The sequence below is a fragment of the Giraffa tippelskirchi genome, chromosome Y, assembly GCF_054371585.1.
Source record: "Giraffa tippelskirchi isolate mGirTip1 chromosome Y, T2T-mGirTip1v1.2.pri, whole genome shotgun sequence".
Taxonomy (NCBI): domain Eukaryota; kingdom Metazoa; phylum Chordata; class Mammalia; order Artiodactyla; family Giraffidae; genus Giraffa; species Giraffa tippelskirchi.
In genome coordinates this window covers 3592940-3606720 of record NC_137290.1, presented here as the reverse complement: position 1 = coordinate 3606720, position 13781 = coordinate 3592940, and positions in this window count along the sequence as shown.

Genomic DNA, 13781 nt, shown 5'->3' with positions numbered 1-13781 from the left:
GAAACGTGTATATTATCATTTGTGAAACAGAACACCATTCCGTGTTCGATGCATGAGACAAATGTTCAGGGCTGGGGCAATGGGATGACCCAGAAGGATGGGATGGGGAGGGAGGTGGGAGGGGGGTTCAGGATGGGGAACACATGTGAACCCATGGTGGATTCATGTCAGTGTAGGGCAAAACCCACTACAGTATTGTAAAGTAATTAGTCCCCAACTAAAATAAATAAATTAAAAAAAAATGTGACTTAAAAGATTGTCACGGAGTGTGCAAAGCCATCATTTCCCCATTTTGTTAACCAGCAGCTGTCCTTACGTTCATGCAGTGTGACTTTCAAAAATTGCCTCCTAGACCTCAAGCTGAAAATCCTCCCATCATGGATGGATAAAACAGTCCATCTTTTAAACCCGGTGTATTGACCAAATGGATCATTTTCACTTTATAGCTCCTGGTAACTCATGAAATTCCTTCTTTGTGTTTATTTTTAATTGTAGAATACTTGCCATACTGTGGTGCTTTCTGAGATACATCAGCGTGAACCAGCCATAAGTACACATATGTCCCCTCCTTAAAGCTCCCTTCCAACCCATCCCACCCCTCTAGGTTGTCACAGAGCCCTGGGTTTGAGTGCCCTGGGTCATACAGCAAATTCCCGCTAGCTCGCTATTTTACACATGGTAATATATATATATTGGAGAAGGAAATGGCAACCCACTCCAGTGTTCTTGCCTGGAGAATCCCAGGGACGGGGGAGTCTGGTGGGCTGTAGTCTATGGGGTCACACAGAGTCGGACACGACTGAAGCGACTTAGCAGCAGCAACAGCAATATATATATACTACTGTCTGTATTCCTCCCACCCTCTCCTTCCCCAACTGTGTCCAGAAGTCTGTTCCCTATGTCTGCGACTCCCTTATTACCCTGCAAGTGGGTTCATCAGTACCATCTTTATAGATTCCATATACATTGGGTTAATATACAATATTTGTTTTTCTCCTTCCGACTGAAGTCTGTGTAATAGACTCCAGGTTCACTCATCTCATTAGAACTGACTCAAATGTGTTCCTTTTTATGTCTAGGAAAATTCTCAGCTAGAAAGAGAATTTTCTCTATCTCTCTGTCTCCCCTTTCTTTTTTCAGTATCTTAGAGTCTTGGAATATGATCCAGTTGCCTTGGAAGTAAAGACACACAACAATGTACTGAATCCTCCCTTAAGTTGATGACTTTCTCTTTAAACATTTTTAAATTGATTTAATTATGGATTGTTGATTTCCACCTATTGAGAAAAGAGAATCTCACCCTGGAAATTTGAGCATTTTTTTTTAACCTGAAATATGAATTTTGAAAAGTTTTAAACCAGCATCCCACATCCATTAACTCCCCCGCCCCAAGTGAAGCACCTGAAAGGCAAAAAATAAATTAACATTCATTAGTGCCAGCTGCCCATAATCATATTTTTTAACATGGCTTTTATTTTTCGTTGAGTGCTCTTTTGAGTTGCAGTGCTTTAATATATATATATTTTTAACAGATTCAACTTTTCCTATTTTTGCTGGCCGATGAGAACTTCAGGTGGTGCTGAGGTTGAGGAGCAATTATGCCAGCATCAGGTCAAGTGAGGGAGCGTTAAAGAGATGAGAACTGGGGGAGTGGAATGATGAAGCTTAATTCCTAGGACAGACTTTGCCAGTAAAACGCTGTCCTCACATCAACTGATGGATGTCAGTGATACACAGTTTCCTCATTGCTCAGATGAAAATACATTGTTCTCGTCTCATAACTGAGAGTGCGCAGAGACAGAACAGACTTGTGGTTGCCATGAGGGATGGATGGCGTGGGAGTTTGGGATTAGCAGATGCCAACTCTCCTATACAGGATGGAGCCACAACGCAGTTCTAATGTAGCGTGCAGGGAGTGATATTCAGGATCCTATGATAAGCCATCAATGGAAAAGAATGCATATATGTCTATAACTGACTCACCTTGCTGTACAGCAGAAGTTAACACAGCATTGTAAATCGATTGTGCTTGAATAAAATAAACCTTCTTAAAAACTTACAATTGCTTTCCATTAAAATCTCTCCCTCCCCGCCACCACCTCAAACTTGGACATTTCTGTGTCAGCCCTTTAATATACTTGATGTAGGTGAGGCGCTGAGAATTACAAAACATATTTCAGATCACCTCTCGTTCCTCCTTTGCAAGTCCTGGTGATATTCATCCTTTCTTCGGGATATGGAGACGTTTGGCAAAAGAAAAAAAAAAAAAAACTGTCTTGGGTCTTCTAGAAACTAATATTGAGTCCTAATTTAATATCCACTTATAGACCTAACTAAACCAGAAGTCTGAAATTAAACCTAAAATTTTTTAGTTAAAAAACTAGAGGAAAAACCCACACAGCAACCAAAGACCCAGCGCAGCAAAAAATAAATGAATAAAATTAAAAAAATATATATATATAAACAAAAATAAAAATTGAGAGTTAAAATGAGGTAAAGATTATGAAAATACTTTGTAAAAAGTGCTGTATATTTCCAAAGTGGCATTGTTATTTTCAAACTGAAACTGACAAGTGAATTAAGCTACTTAGTATAATTTTTAAATGCATTTCTAACCTATTTTAAGTAATTTTTAAGATGACCATTATATTTTTAGCATTGCTATTACTAACATATCATGATTAGAATTTGTATTTGAATATATTGAATGTATCTTATGTCTGATTTTATCTTTTGTGGTTTTCTTTTTTTTTCGCTTGGAGAAAGTATTAAGAAAGAATTTGAATTTTGGTGCAGATCAAATTCTACTAATGCTCTTTGGGAATTTTTCTGCACTTTATTAATGCAAGTTTAAGATCACTTGTTAAATAGCACAGTGGCTATATTTTGTCAGAATGAGTGGTTGTATATATGTCAAAATTTGAACATGGACCATTAACTCGCATTTAGTACTCTTCTTAAACGTATAGCAAATTCTCTGCAGGACATCTACAAAAACACAAGAGGTAACATTTCACTTAATGGTGAAATCCTGGATTCTTCCCCCCAGGGTCAGAAATATGACAGGTTTTTTGCTGGTTGTATTTAACATTGTACTGGACATTCAGCCTGGCAGAATTAAGGCAGAAAATAAAATGAAAAGCATGCAGGCTATGAAAGAAAGAAGTAAAAGATGATTTTTTTTCAGATGTCATGATCTTGTATATAGAAAATCCTAAGGATATTAAATCAACATAAAAACTCAATCAAATTTGTATACATTTGCAGTGAAACATAAATTAAGAAAGCAATTCTCATTTACTGTATCATCAAAAATAATGAAGTGGCTAGGAATAATTTGCAATGGAAAATATACACCTTACCACCTGAAAACTACAAAACATTGATGATGGAAAGTGAAGAAGACCCCAATAGGTGGAAAGACGTCCGTGTTCATCATTTAGAAGATTCCATATTGTTGGCATAAGTAATAACCACCAGTGATCCTCATGTTCATTGAAACTCTCACCCAAATCCCAATGGCCCATTTCAGAAATGGAAAGCTTGATTCTAAAATTCATCTGGAATTGTAAGGAACCGGGATAGATAAAACTTTCTTGAAAAAGAAGAACAAAGTTGGAGGACTCATGTGTCCATCAGTAGACAAAGAGGTAAACAAGTGTGGTCTCTGCATGTGTGGCAAGTCATTAAGGCATGTCCGACTCTTTGCGACCTCACGGACTGTAGCCCACCAGGCTCCTCTGTCCATGGGATTCTCCCGGCAAGGACACTGGAGTGGGTTGCCACGCCCTCCTCCAGGGGATCTTCCCAACCCAGGGATGAAACTGCATCTCTTACGTCTCCTGCGTTAGCAGGCAGGTTCTTTACCACTAGTGCCAACTGGAAAGCCCATGGTCTCTACATGCCGTGGAATAGTATTCAGCCATAAAAAGAAATGAAGAATTACCTCATGCTACTCTTGGGATGATTATTCGGAACATTCTGCTAAATGAAGAAGCTGGTCACCAAAGACCACATATGGTGGGATTTCTGTTGATAGGAAATGTCTAGAACATGGAAATCCATAGACATGTTCAGTGTATTTGTGATTGCCTAGGGCTGGGGAGAGGGGTAATGAGGAATTCCTGCCAAAGGTTATAGGTGTTCTTTTGAGGATGTTGAAAATATTCTAAAATTTTTTGTGATGATTGAGCAATTTTTCTAACGTACTAGAAATCATTGATTTGTACTTGAAATGGGTGAATTGTGTGGCATGTGAATTGTATCTCAGTAATCATATCTCAATGTACTTCCCTGGTGGCTCAGCTGGTAATGAATCTGCCTGCAATGTGGGAGACCTGGGTTCGAGCCCCGGGTTGGGAAGATCCCCTGGAGAAGGGAAAGGTTACCCACCCCAGTATTCCGTGGGATCACAAAGAATCGGACACGACTGAGCGTAAATATCTCAGTAAAGATGTTATCAAAAAAAAGAACACTCAAATAAAAACGTAATGGAAGTCAGGGTAGCTTGGCTCACAGTTTATAGTTGATTCCATTCTGAAAGTTTAATTTTTCCTCTTCTAGCATGAAGTTTATATTAAGCTGAGACAGAGGACAAATTGAGGAATCTTTAGCCTCTTTTACTCTTTTGGGGATAAGTGAATCAATTCTTTCCCTGCTTGGATATAGAGGAAAAATTTCCTGTTTGAGAGTATGGAGTTGAGTCATATGATGAACTGATGATCGTATGTGTAGAGAGTGATTGTTTATTCAGCGTGCTATGCGGAGGGCTTTTGATGACACCAACTAAACGGACAAACAGAAGCATCCTCACCCTCTTATCCAGTAGGCTGAGAGATGCATCTTGTTAAAATTTCTCTTTTAATTTCCCTTATAGTTCATTTTCGAGGACACAAATTGTAAATCTGAAACGGCCAAATCAATAAGTCAATATGGCGCCTGGGTTTCTGCCTTGGTTTGAAAGCCGTCTCCACTTCAGCCCTGTACTTGTAAAATGAGCCATGCTCCCTTCTATTATAGAATGTCTACCCTCCTATTTAAATCTGTATAAGGAAAATATAAGCCATAGGTAAATAAATGGAAATGTAAATATATGTCATCTGTCTATCATCTCTCTATATATACACAGATACTATTTCATATATGTTAGTTGCTGAGTCGTGTCTGATTCTTTGCGACCCCATGGACTGTAGCCCACCAGGCTCTTCTGTCCATGGGATTTTCCAGGCAAGAACACTGTAACAGGTTGCCTCCAGGGGATCTTCCTGACCCAGGTCTCCTGCATTGCAGGCAGCTTCTTTACTATCTGAGCCACCAGGAAAGCCCATGCCTAAAGCCTACATATAGTTATCATCAGTTCAGTTCAGTCCAGTTGCTCAGTCGTGTCCGACTCTTTGCAACCCTGTGGATTGCAGCACACCAGGCCTCCCTGTCCATCACCAACTCCCGGAGTTTACTCAAACTCATGTCCATCGAGTTGGTGATGTCACCCAACCATCTCATCCTCTGTCGTCCCCTTCTCCTCCCACCTTCAATCTTTCCAAGCATCAGGGTCTTTTCCAGTGAGTCAGTTCTTCACATCAGGTGGCCAAAGTATTGGAGTTTCAGCTTCAACATCAGTCCTTCCAATGAACACTCAGGGCTGATCTCCTTTAGGATGGACTGGTTGGATCTCCTTGCAGTCCAAGGAATTCTCAAGAGTCTTCTCCAACGCCACAGTTGAAAAGCATCAGTTATCATATACAGTAACAAATACAGTTATATATATATATATATATATATATATATATATATATACACACACACTCACATATATGTATGTACATATTCACGTATATATTTTCCCTTGATGGCCATATCACTATATCACAATTATTTGATAAATGTACCCTCTCTTCCTTACTGATTTAGGATGTTCTCTTTGTCATGTACCCAGTTCCTCTCTGTATGCCTGTCTACTTATGGCCTCTGTCCAGTCTGTTGCTGTCTGTGAATAGTCCTGTGCCAACGTCAAGCGGCTTTAATAAATGTAGCTTTATCATACATCTGAAGGTCTTGAGGGGCTGGCCCTTCCTCATTAACCTGAGACTCAGCTTTTCTAGTTGTGGAGAAATCCTATTGGCATTTACATTGAGATCGCCTTCAATTTACAAATTAATTTAGGGAGATTGACATCGTTATAATACTGAGTCTTCTTTGCCAAGGAAGAAATAACAGGCTTTTCCACTTATTTAATTCTTATTTATGTCAATAATGTTTCAACATTTTTCTCTCGATATATAGTACACGGCTTGTTAAGTTAATTTTTAGATACTTTACTATTTAGTTATTTGGTAATGAGTTACCTTCCTGTCAGTTTATTCTCTAACATATTATTAGTCATATATGGGGGAAATATTGAATTTCTGTGCTAATTTCATAAATAACCATGTTCTTTTGTTGTCTTAATATCACTTTTTTAAAATTTTCCGGTTGATTCTTAGGCTTTTGTTATAAAACTAACCTGTCAAAAAATAATGGCTTCACCTCCTTTTTTATAATAGGTACACATTTTATTTCATTCTCCCACGTGTTCCGTTCGATAGCAATCCTACAGTAACATCAAGCATTCCTATTCTTAGCCATCACGAAAGGGAATAAATAAATTGTGGCCTCTCAAAGGCTCAAGACAGGCGAGGTAGACACACAACAGCAGGCAAAAGGGGAAGCTGCAGAAAGAAATGAAAAAATCAGTGTTGCTGCTGCTTTCTGCATCGGAGAGAATCTTGACCATGCTTGATGGTGTGAATCAGCTTTGAGGCTTTCATCTCTTCAGCGGTTTCTTCTGTCACTCCCTTCTCCCCACCTACTTGCTGGCGTCACGCTCCTGATGACCCCAACCCCCCCTTGCCAGCATTATGACCCTGGAGAATTTCCTTAGCTTTTCTATGCTTCCTTCTCCCAGGACAAGGGGGTCTGTCATTTCTTTGTAAAACCAGGTTTCACGTTGCTTCCTTCTCCCAGGACAGGGGGGGTCTGTCATTTCTTTGTAAAACCAGGTTTCACGTTCAGTCCGCAGTCAAGGGTCTGTGGAAAGTTTCTTATATTAAAGCTAGAGGTTACTTCTTCCCTCTAGCTTTTCATCATTTCATGTCTTTATGGCAAGTCTTAAGGAAGGAGAGTACAGTAAATATGTCTTTTCCGCAACCACCTTTGGCCAGAAACTTAAATGCTCGTCAACCAAACCGTATGAGCAAAGGCATTTTGCATAAACTCAAGGACTCATTAAAAATAGTGCTTTCAAAAGTCTAGATTCCTGGCACAGGCCAGACCTCTGGGAGCTTAGGCCCCCTTTTTATTGGAACGAATCTCCGAGCTGAGTGATAGGAAAGATAACTCAGATGACCTTGTCTGTTTTCTCACCCATGCACCTTCCAATGACTGTGTTTTGGAAAGCATCGTTATCTAGATGGTGTCAAATGCGTGCATTTTAAAAAGAAAAAAAAAAAAGTAAAGCAAGACAGTGACTCTATTTACTAAATGATTATGCTGGGAGCTGCACTGTACCAAGGAAAGAAGTTGTGGGGCGTTGTCCTCGGATTTTCTGTGTTCTGAGTCCTTTGGTGTCTCTTGGTAAACATCTCCTCTTATTCACATTCTAGGGGTCATATCTAGCAAAAGAGTTGTCTGTAGGTCAGCAAAGAACTAAGTGGTTGAGGTCTTCAGCTCAGTACGTTATTTATAGATTAGTGATTCAAAGTTAATAGCACTAATTATTAGTAAATATTTTGTAGCACAGAACTGCTGTTAAGGAAAGAATTTTCATGGATATATATATATATATATTTAATTTTACTATGCCCAGGCTTAGTTGTAGCACACAGCATCTTTAGTTGTGGCATGTGAGATCCAGTTCCCTGACCAGGGGATTGAACCTGGGCCCCTGCATTGGAAGTGCAGAGTTTTAGCCACTAGACCACCGTGTGTAGAGAGAGAGAGAGAGAGACTGGCATCACTAGACTTTGCCAATCAGTAAGTCAACTCTGAAAGAGTAAGGGATAAGAAAGTAAAGTGTTAGTTGCTCAGTCGTGTCCGACTCTGTGACCCCATGGACTGTAGCCCACCAGGCTTCCCTGTCCTTCACAAACTCCTGGAGCTTGCTCAAAATCATGTCCATCGAGTCAGTGATACCATCCGACCATCTCATCCTCTGTTGTCCCCCTCTCCTCCTGCCTTGAATCTTTCCAAGCATCAGGGTCTTTTCCAACGAGTCACTTCTTCTCATCAGGTGGCCAAAGTATTGGAGTTTCAGCATCAACATCAGTCCTTCCAATGAATACTCGGGACTGATTTCCTTTAGGATGGACTGGTCTGATCAAATGATGGCTAGGAACTGAAAAAGGATAAAGAATCAGGATAAAGACAGAGGTCACCGAGCTCAACACTAAGCTGAAAGCAGACGACATTTCTACCCCATGAGATGGAGACCCCTGTCCATCACCTGTACAACTACATGAGTTTTACATCAGTAGCCGTGTTGACATGTCAGTTGACTACAGGGGCTGCGTTGTTCTCGATTCAACTGCCAACATATGACCAGAGTCACTGGAAGTCTTGTTTCTGGAATAGCTTATGAGTACCAAGTTCGTGGAGAAAACAATTTCAACCTCACAATGCACGTTCTCCATGTCTGTGTTTCGCCATTGCTTAGTTGCTAAGTCATGTCCGACTCTTGCGACCCCACGGACTGTAGCTCACCAGGCCCCTCTGTCCATGGGGATTCTCCAGGCCAAAATACTGGAGTGGGTTGCCATTTCCTTCTCCAGGGGATCATCCCGACCCAGGAATCGAATCCGGGTCTCCTGCACTGCAGGCAGATTCTCAACCGACAGAGCTGTGAGGGAAGCCCAGATTGAACAGAACCTATTTAGTTGTGATAAAGATGGGACTAGAGTGTAACATTTAAGGAATATTGAAGGGAGCAACATTCCTGTTCTTGTTGTTTATGGCATCATAGACATTCACTGGAAAGACGCTCGTTCATTCCAGGTGATTTTCACTCAAAATGCCATGGGCTGAGTTGAATACTTTAAGTCTGTACAGGATAATTCTTAGAGGGACAGGGGGTGTTGGGAGTGATGTGGGTACCACTCCATGCAGGAGAACCAACCTCTGGAAGGAACGTTCTCCTCCATAATGAAGGGAGACAGGGAGAGTGGGATTTTATTTGTCTTCTGAGGGTAGATGCTCTGAGACCAGTCACAGCCTGGAGGGATGTGGTAACTCCAGCAGGGAGAGACAGTAAGGCAGGCACAGTGGTCAGAATCAAGGAAAGTTCCTTAAAAAAGTGCCATCCCCACTTTTCATGGAGGTGCAAAGTCTGGGCTCCCAACCTAACTAATTCAAACAGCACCCAGCAAGGCAGAGCGAGGGTACTCGAGCAACTGGGTGACCTCTCCCATTGTTCAGTTTCATTCTTTTCAAAAATGGAACCAGGCATGTCTTCTTTACAAATTATTGGTGGTTTAGTCGCCAAGTTGTGTCCGACTCTTGGCGACCCCATGGACGCACACCAGGCTCCTCTGTCAATGGGATTCTCCAGGCAAGGATACTGGAGTGGGTTGCCATTCCCTTCTCCAGGGGATATTCCCGACCCAGGGATGGAACCCAGGTTTCCTGAATTGCAGGCAGATTTGTTACCAACTGAGCTATGACGGAAGCCCTTAAAATCTTGTTCATAATTTTCCTTCTTTTCATTCTTCGGCTGTGCTGGGTCTTCGCTGTTGCACGGGCTTGTCCCTAGTTGCAGCGAGGTGGGGGGTGGGTGTTGGGGGGGTAGGGGGTGGTGCTGCTCTCATTGTGGAATAAAGGCTTCTTACTTAGATGATTTCTCTTGTTGCACAGCACAAGCTCCAGGGCTCGTGGGCTTCAGGAGTCGTGACTCCTGGACTCTAGAACACTGGCTTAATAGTTGTGGCACACCGGCTTAGTTACTCCATGGCATGTGGGATCTTCCTGGACCAGGGATCGAACTCCTGTCTCCTGCATTGGCAGGTGGATTCTTTACCCCTGAGCCACCAGGGAAGCCCTAGAGGTCATTTCTCAAGGTTGAAATGGACCGTGTTTGAGAAGCTTCCGATTCACCCCCTTCACCCCCAATGGGCTCAGCAAGTAGAAGTGTTTTCTTTCCGCACACCCCCTGCAACTTGGTTCAGAAATGCTGATGTGCTTTGATCCTATTCTTAGAAGCTGCATCAGGTACTTTTTTGATGCTAATTGGATTTGAAACCGGACCTTCTTCCCCGTGATGAGGCTCTGCGTTGATACACTCTCTGCAGACATCAGGCTTTTATAGCTCTTACCTCACTGAAGATCTTCCCTCCCTCAGAGGGGATGTTCTTCAATAATTAATGGCTGCAAGAGAAACGTTGAATCATTCTTGCTTGGAATGCACTGAGATAATGCTCTCGGCAATGTGTAAACAGACTGATGATCACGACTTGCTTTCCCTGCCTTTGTAGAGCTTCAACTATATCGGTAGCATGCTGTCCCTGTATACGCACCTTTAAGGACCATCCCCCTAGTATAACTGGGAAGGTGTCTTGTGAGGGACGATATATCTGTGAAAAGAGGCAGAATACGACCTGGTCTTGAGGGACACGGGTGGTAAAGCAAGATGGACCAAAGCTTTAGATGGAAGGGACCCTGCTGTTTTCTTTTTCAGCTTAAATAACAGATACTCATTTTCTCATGATTCTGGAAGCCAGATGTTCAGGATTAAAATGTTAAAGGGTGAATTTCTTGTTTCATTTCCTCAAGGTATAATCAACATATTGTATTTGGTTTGTTATTTTTTTCAATTCGAGGAATAATCACCACATCGTAATTGTATCAGGTGTACAACGTAATCTTTTGTAAGGATTTCTTTTTTGTATTTACCTTGATGCTGTGAAAAATTGAGGGCAGGAGAAGGGGCGGACACAGGATGAGATGGGTGGATGGCATCATCGACTCAGTAGACGTGAGTTTGAGCAAACTCTGGGAGATGGTGAAAGACAGGGAAGCCTAGCATGCTGCAGTCCATGGGGTTGCAGAGTCAGACACGACTGAGCGACTAAGCACATATATTCTGACATTGTCACCACAAGAGGTCTAGTTAACATCCATCACCTCACATAGTTAGAGATTTTCTTTTTCTTGTGATGGGAAGTTTTATGATCTGACTGTCTTAGCAACTTTCAGATACAGAATTATCCTGTTAATGGTTCCCTCCATGCTGTTCATCTCCAGGACTAGTTTTTTATTTTTGTAACATTTTAAATTTTGTTTAATTGAAGGATACTGGATTTACAATGTTGTTTTAAATCTGTTCTACAGCAAAGTGACTCATATATCTATATAGTTACAATAAATATAATTCTTAATATTCTTTTTCATTGTGATTTATCACAGGAGATTGAATGTGGTTCCCTGAACAATACAGTAGGACCTTATTGTTTATCCATACTGTGTATAATAGTTGGCATCTCCTGACCCCAAACTCCCCATTATTCCATCTCCCATCTCTCACCCGCTTGGCAACCACAAGTCAGTTCTCTATCTCTGATACACAGCCTGTTTTCTGGTTTGCAGGTGAGTTTGCTGTGTTATATTTTAGACGTGGTTAGATTTCTACAGATCCCCAGCATACGATAGCTTATCTCTGATGAAGTCAAGATCTGATGGCATGTGTTACATTAGGGATGTCATGGACTGGAGTGAATCTTTGAAAGCTCTTCTGTATATTTTTTCCTTTGGCCGAAACACAACTGCCTACGGAAATCAACGACTCCTTACCAGTCATAAAAAATGATTGGGTGTGGCCTGTCTCTATGTCACAGATACGTTCATTTGGGTCATACTTTAGATTATACATATAAATGATACCATATGGTGTTTGTCTTTGTCTGACTTACTTCACTTAGCACAATCATCTCTAGGTCCATCCATGGTGCTGCAAATGTCATTTCATTCCTTTTTTATGGGCGAGTAGTATTCCATTGTATATGTATACCATATATAGATACCACATCTTCTTTATTCATTTCTCTGTGGATAGACATTTAGATTGCTTCCCCATCTTGGTGTCTTGGCTGTTGTGCACAGCATTGCACATAGGGGTATTTTATCTTTGTGAATTATAATTTTTTCAGGATATATGTTCAGGTGTGGGCTTGCTGAATCACATGTGTGCATGCTCAAAGGCTTCAGTCATGTCCAACTCTTTGCAACCCCATGGACTGTAGCCCACCAGGCTCCTCTGTCCATAGGATTCTCCAGGCAAGCATGCTGGAGTGGGTTGCCATGCCCTCCTCCAGGGGATCTTCCCCACGCAGGGATCAAACCCACGTCTCCTGTGTCTCCTGCATTGGCAGGAGGGTTCTTTACCTTAGTACCACCTGGGAAGCCCCTGCTGGATCATACGGTAGCTCTCTTTTTAGTTTTTTAAGGACCCTCCATGCTCTTCTCCATAGTGGCTGCGCCAACTTACATTCCCCACAACAGTGTAGGAGGGCTCCCTTATCCGCACACCCTCTCCAGCATTTGTTATTTCGAGCCTTTTTGACGTTGGCCATTTTCACCACTGTGAGTGAATACCGCACTGTAGTTTTGATCTGCCTTTCTCTAATAATTGGCGATGTCTGAGCATATTCCCATGTGCCCGTCGGCCATCTGTCCATGTCTTCTTCTGCCCTTTTTTCGATTGGATTGTTTCTTTTTGGTTGTTGTTGTTGTATGAGATGCTTGTGTATGTTTGGAAATGAAGCCCTGGTTGGTCCCATCACTTGTGAATATTTTCTCTGAGGAGGACTGGCTTATTTTATGACCGAAAGTGTGTACTTTTAGCCCCCTTCATCCACTGTAGATGTCTTTGTCCATCCAACTCATTTCACTTAGCATGTTGCCCTGAACATCCATCCATGTAATCTCAAATGAAAGTATTTCTTCTTTCCTCATGAATGATATTCCTGTGTGTATGTTCTGTGCTGTGTGTGTGTGTGTGTGTGTGTGTGTGTGTGTGTGTATGGCTTCCCTGATGACTCGGCGGTAAAAACAATCTGCCTGCAAGGCAGGAGAGGCAAGAGATGTGGGTTTGATCCCTGGGTCGGGAAGATCCCCTGGAGGAGGGCATGGCAACCCACTCCAGTTTTCTTGCTGGAGAATCCCATGGACAGAGGAGCTTGAAGGGCTACAGTCCATGGGGTCACAAAGAGTTGGACATGACTGAGTGTACACACACACACACACACACACACACACACACACACACACACTATATATATATCCTTTGTAGAAGGCAATGGTGACCCACTCCAGTACTCTTGCCTGGAAAATCCCATGGACAGAGGAGCCTGGTAGGCTGCAGTCCATGGGGTCGCTAAGAGTCGGACACGACTGAGCGACTTCACTTTCACTTTTCACTTTCATGCATTGGAGAAGGAAACGGCAACCCACTCCAGTGCTCTTGCCTGGAGAATTCCAGGGACGGGGAAGCCTGGTGGGCTGCCGTCTATGGGGTCGCACAGGGTCGGACATGACTGAAGCAACTTAGCAGCAGCAGCATATATCCTTTATCTATTCATCCAGCAGTGGACACTTGGGTTGTTTTCATCCAATGCAGGAGACTCTGGTTCGATCCCTGTGTCGGGAAGATGCCCTGGAGGAGGGCATGGCAACCCACTCTAGTATTCTTGCCTGGAAAATCCCATGGACGGAGGAGCTTGAAGGGCTACAGTCCATGGGGTCACAAAGAGTTGGACATG